The sequence below is a fragment of the Octodon degus genome, unplaced genomic scaffold, assembly GCF_000260255.1.
Source record: "Octodon degus isolate 3935 unplaced genomic scaffold, OctDeg1.0 scaffold00069, whole genome shotgun sequence".
NCBI lineage: Eukaryota > Metazoa > Chordata > Mammalia > Rodentia > Octodontidae > Octodon > Octodon degus.
The window spans coordinates 12,894,234-12,900,242 of NW_004524645.1; the positions used below are offsets into that span (position 1 = coordinate 12,894,234).

Sequence of the window (6,009 nt, forward strand, 5' to 3'; positions counted from 1 at the left end):
TTTTTTTTTTCTTTTCGTACTGGGGTTAAATCAGGGCTTTCACAGTGAGGGGCATCCCAGTCTCTCTCTCTCTCTCTCTCTCTCTCTCTCTCTCTCTCTCTCTCTCTTTCTCTCACTCCCTCCTTCCCTCCCTTCCTCCTTCCCTCCCTTCCTCCCTCCATCACTGTCTCTTTCTTCTTTCTTTTTGTGACAAAGTCTCACAAAGTTTCCCAGACCAGGGCTCAAACTTGTGATTCTTCTACCTCTGCCTCCCAGAGTGCCTGGATTACAGGCTTATCGCACCATGCCTGGTTTAAAGTTTTGCTTATGCAGTTAGCAGATGTCATCAGCAAGGATGAGGGTACAGCAGCAGCAAAAGAATGCCATTCGCAGTTTTAAATGCAGGATGATTATTTCACTGTTATCCAGAAGACTGTGTGTGCCTCAGTACGCACCATGGTACCCTGGGGAAGCATCATGGCACAACTGAAAGCATGAACTCTGGAGTCCAGTGATTTGTATCTTTGCTGCAGCCCTTGGTGACTTGGAATCAATGACTTCCTCTGTGGCATCAGCTTCCGTGTATATCAAATGAGAACAATAGCACCTTACAATTGCAATATGCCTTCCAGGGTGTTGTGCATATTACATAAATGAGTGAGGAGCAACTAGCAGTGCCTAGCCTATCATTAGTGCTGTTTGCTACAGGTTTGTGCCATTCTACTTAGGGGTGAGTCACGTCCCCTTGAACACGATAGCCACAGGCAGAAAGTATGCTGTGGCCTAATGTGCCTACAAGGTGCTTTTTGATTCTATCCCCACTATAGCATTATAATTGGGTCCTAATTATGAAGTTGAAAGCAACATTCAGATGAGATAGCCTGAACTAGCACCATATATAAGCACCTAGTTAATAAAATCCTTCTGGGAATGTTAACACCTCCAAATATTTACTCTCAAATTACTCTGGCAGACCAATCACAGGGGACACTACTGAGGGCTTGCCAAGAACAGCACTCGTCATATGATAAAAATAGATGTCAGAAAGCCTTTCAATAAATGCAGCAGCTTTTACAGTTTTAAGAACTGTTATTAAATTGCTTTAGCCAAGGTATGGAATAAAGCTTGTTCAAATATAAAAGCAGAATTATTTTTCTCATTTTGAAAGTCAATCATCAGATGTTTTCAATAACAAATTTTCAACTGTTTGGTGCATTTCACATATCCTTCTGCCAGTAAAAAAAAAATCTTAAATGTCTTCTTGGCATCTCTTAATTATTTTTGAAATAACATTTTTTAAAGGCAAAACTTAGTTGCCCAAGGTCACCAAAAGCCTAATGGCAAACTAGAGAAAAGAATCCTAAATCCCATTTTGATGTCCCAACCACTAACACACTCATTTGTAGTATTAAATGAAAACGAATCGTTCTCTCATAGAGAACTTCCATAATCTCAGGAGAAATTTTGACATATTGTATCTGAGTCATTCTTTTGTGGTCTGTCTGAATATCAAATTCTGAAGCCCTCGAAGCTGCTCCAGATGCACACCTATTTTGTATTTATCCAGAAGAGCCCTTGGAGTGAAAAGAGCATTCTGAAATGTTTAGTAATCTCAACATTCAGATGGTTTTTTATGTCAGTTCGTATAGAAAGGAATTATTTTCTTGAAAGAAAATTATTCTGACAACTAATAGCTTTCTCCTTCCCCATCCCTAGGGCTTCCCATGTTTTTTGAATTCTCCACTTCAGAGTAAATCCTCAAAGTGAAGCTGACTCATGTGCCCCATGATTAACTGTAACTTCTTTTCCTTTCTTCCTTCAGATCCTTTCCACAATGTGAATATTTCCTGTGCTGACCAGCCAAGATTCCTCCACCAGTCAAACTAAACACAAGATGACCATTTTTTGTTTAGTGAAAGGTCTTTCAAAGAAGCTTCCAGATCTCCAGTGAACTTGGTGACAGGCTACTGTCTAACAATTTTTAAAATCTAATTCTAAGGGTAATAAAATTAGGAAAGACTACAAATGAGTAAAGTGGCAGTTGACTGGTTCACCAATCTACTTAGGGCTGCATCAGTGGAGTTTATGATTTCCTTAGCATGATAAATTTATAAAACACAATCTAAAAGTTATCTTACATCCAAGAAATATATCCAATTTAAGAAGATTCCACATATAAGTCCTTGGATAAAGAGTTCGCAAAAATAAAAGAACACAATTTCAAAACTGAGAATATGGAAGAATTTCTACTGTTTTCATCTACATCACAATTCTTAACAATACCTTTTCCTTATTTCTTTTAGCTAATCCATATGTTTGAAAATATACAGTGCTGAGGTTATAGCTTAGTGGGAGAGTACTTGCCTAGCACATAAGAGGCTTTGGGTTTGACCCTCAGCACTGAAAACTAAAATCAAAATGAAAATGTGCAACGTAAAATAAAAACCTATATTTCAAAAATGCTAATACCTATTGGTAGTGAGGACACAAAACAAGCCCCATTTTCTTGGGAAGTGGAATAGACTTTCTGTTCTTTGGTAATGTATCAAAAAAGCCTTAGAGAAGCACATTATCTTTAACATGGAAATTCTATTTCTTGAAATTTACTCTAAGAAAGCTATCAGCAAGGCACAGGAAATACATACTTTTATATAAAAAGATGCATCAAAGCATTGTTTATAATATTAAAAAACTAAAAACAATCCGCCTAAAATAAAGAATAAGTTAAATTATAACATACCTCCATATTATAGGATGTATTTAGCCATTAAAATGTTTTATAAGAACTTGATTAAAAACTTTTTTTTTTTTTTTTGCGGAACCGGGGATTGAACTCAGGCCCTTGCGCTTGCCAGGGAAGTGCTTATTCCACTGAGCCATCTCCCCGGCCCCTAAAAACATTTAAGACATGGTATTGAGTTAGAAATAAATACGCATAATGTGATCCCAAGATACACATACCTTCATATGTAGCATATGTGTATATGAAATAGGGAAAAAATGCAAGTATAGGGGAGGTTTATTTTTTGGTTTTGGTGCCAAGGACCAAACCCAGGGCTTCCAGCTTGCTAGGCAAACATTCTACCCCTGAGCCAAATCCCCAGCCCCAGGCATGCAAATATATATCCCCAACCTTCCAAATATAGTGATTATCTCTAGGAATTTCTGTACTTTTATCTTTTCTACAATCAAGTGTATTACTTTTATAAGATTATAATACATGTTCATATTTTTATTTCAGAAATTGGTTCTTGAAGAACCAATCTTTGTTTCTTAGGTTGTCATTTATCTCCTTAAATATTAATAGTGTCTTGTTCTAAGTACTTGGACTTGCCAGGTGCTAGGTCCTTAATAAAGTCTAAAGACATTGGCGTATTCAGAGATGGCATTTAAATAATTTTATGGATTAGGTTTAATTTTACAGTATTTCTTTCTTTCAGATCTGAAAGTTGGAGATGTTAATACAAACTTTACAGGAAATGAAGAAATGACACTTGATACTAATACATACTTAGTTGATTTTCCTGAAAGCATAGTTTATACTCAAATAGGCCCCATTTCCATGGCTTATAGCTAAAGCAGTGATTCAGTGATTCTTAATCTTGGTATCTCATTTGTGATGGATTGAAAATTGGTGGTCAACTTGTAACACCTAGCTGTATTGAACCAGTATGGCGCTGGGTGTGGGAGGGTCACCTGAGGATTGTTGCCAACAAAATCAAAAGGACTGGAGGGAAAGAAGAGAAGCTGTGAGGGAGCTGTTAGTTCTCCTGGAGGACCTTGTTTGCAGCCTTTCCTGATATGAATATGGCTGCTCTCATCATTGAAGGAGCTCAGGACCTTGTTGTCGCTGAGAATGGCTATGGTTCACTTTGGGGGAACTCTAGTCCTTACTTTGAGCATCACTTCCTGGCTCTGGAAGGGAAGATGGCGCATGGTTCAGTGTCCTGGAGAAGCTTGTCATGCTGGCTTTCTTGATGTGCATTTGGCTTTCCTCATCTTTGAAGGAGCTCTGGACCACATTTTTGCTGAGAATGGCTGTGGTACCTTTCAAGGGAGCCCTGGTCCTTACCTTGTGCATTGTTTCCTGATTCTAGTACAGATCTCTCACCCTGCTAGTACAGATCCTTCAGCCTGCTGGCACAGATTTTCTAGCTTCCAGAACTGACTTTGGGGACTTCCCAGTGCAGATCATTGAAATAGGCTTCCATGAGACATTGTCATGGTCTCTTGGTCTCCAGCTGGAATCACTGAGAACATGGCTATAGACTCTAGATCTTTAGCTGTACTCATGCAGAACATTGCCTAGAAATTCAGGCCCTCATTTGGATTCTTTTGATCTTTAATGTGCAGACAGATATCCTGCACTCTCTTTGGATAACTGTATTGTCTATTTCTGTTGGTCTTTTTTTTTTTTTCCAGAACCGGGGATTGAACTCAGGCCCTTGTGCTTGCCAGGGAAGCACTTATTCCACTGAGCCATCTCCCCGGCCCCCCTTGCACTCTCTTTGTATATGACTCTTTGGGTGACAATTATAAAGTAATTTTATAAATTAAGTGTCTTGTATTGTACTGCTTCCTTTGTAACTTCTGACTACATCATTAGACTACTTATGATTACCAGAGCCCATGCAGGTGATGAGTGAATTAGAACCTCTGAGAAGTGGATTCAGGTATCAATGTTTTTTTTTAGGGCAGGGTCTACACGGTGTTCAGGATCTCACTACTAGATTGGACTAGTAGTGATCTGCCTGTTTACAGCCTCCCAAGAGCTGGCATTACAAGCGCGTGCCACCATGCCCAGTCTCAATGGCCATCTCCGTGCACCCCAGGGGTGGGTCCAGCAAAGTTTTTTTTAATATTCCCAGACAGGGGCCAGGGAGACAGCTCAGTAGAATAAGTGCTTGCCTGGCAAGCGCAAGGGCCTGAGTTCAATCCCCGGTTCCACCAAAAAAAAAAAAAAAAAAAATTCCCAGACAATTTAAACCTCAGAGCTAGAGTGATTTTATTTATTTATTTACTTATTCATTCATTCATTTTGGCTGTCTGCTAATGTCACTCTGTCCCTTAACATATACAAAGATTCATGTGAGAGCTCATGGGAACTTTTTTATATTTCTGCAGTCCCATGAGAATCTTTTTAATTACCTCTAATTTTAATTTCTGTTGAATTTTATTTTCTGTTCAACCTCTTGAAGATGTTTACTCACCTCTGCCCTGACAATGGTAAAAACAGGAAAGCTAGGCCTTTCTCCTGATTCTCCATCCCACTGCTCAAATGAAACCCTTGAAGTTCCTGGATGTGGCTAGACCTACCTACAGGAGCTCACAGAGAAGAAATCTACAGGAGATCATTGAAAATGTGATATTAAATGTCCTTGTTCCTGAAAAGCTCCTCAGGCATTTCTACTGCTCAGGACTACAGTCTTTATGTTTCCTGCCTCTTTCTCTTATCTCTTCTGTATCCCTCACTATATTCCTAAATGCTTGTACTTTTCTTACATATGCCATTTTAAAATGTTGGTGCTATGGCTGTGGGTTCAGGGCTTCCCTGTCCACTCAAAGAAGCTTATCAAAGGGTTTTCTTAAACAGTAGTTCTTTCTTCTAGAGAAATTCAAGTACCTACTTGCTCAACACACTGCACATAGATTTAGATAGCCTTTGTGTCGAAACCTGTTAAGAGGGCTAGTGGTATAATTCAGTGCAATTTCCAACACCACCAACAGCAACAACAAAATCAACCTGCTAAGAACCCACTAAAATGGCTAAAATCAAAATAGCTGACAATAGTGTTAATAAGACCGGAGGAACTGGAATTCTCGGAGCCATGAGTGGGAATATAATAAGATACAACCACTTTGGAGACGAGTTTTTGCAGTTTCAGTAAAATTTAACAACCACCTATATTGTGACCCATGAATTCAACTACTGGATATTTGTTCAAGAGAAATAAAAATATGTCCTCAGAAAGATTTATGGAAAAATTATCATAGCAACCTTGTTTATACTAAGCCAAACTCAAAAAAAAC

General features: G+C 38.8%; 1 long non-coding RNA gene across 1 annotated transcript in view; it reads right to left on the reverse strand.

Moving 5' to 3' along the window:
- Positions 1 to 4,106: 4,106 nt before the first annotated feature.
- The window catches only part of LOC111817751, an 18,343-nt gene continuing 16,440 nt past the window's right edge, over positions 4,107 to 6,009 (reverse strand). The window contains exon 3 of the long non-coding RNA XR_002821879.1: positions 4,107 to 4,229. This is a non-coding gene — a long non-coding RNA (uncharacterized LOC111817751). The remainder of the gene's footprint in view (positions 4,230 to 6,009) is intronic.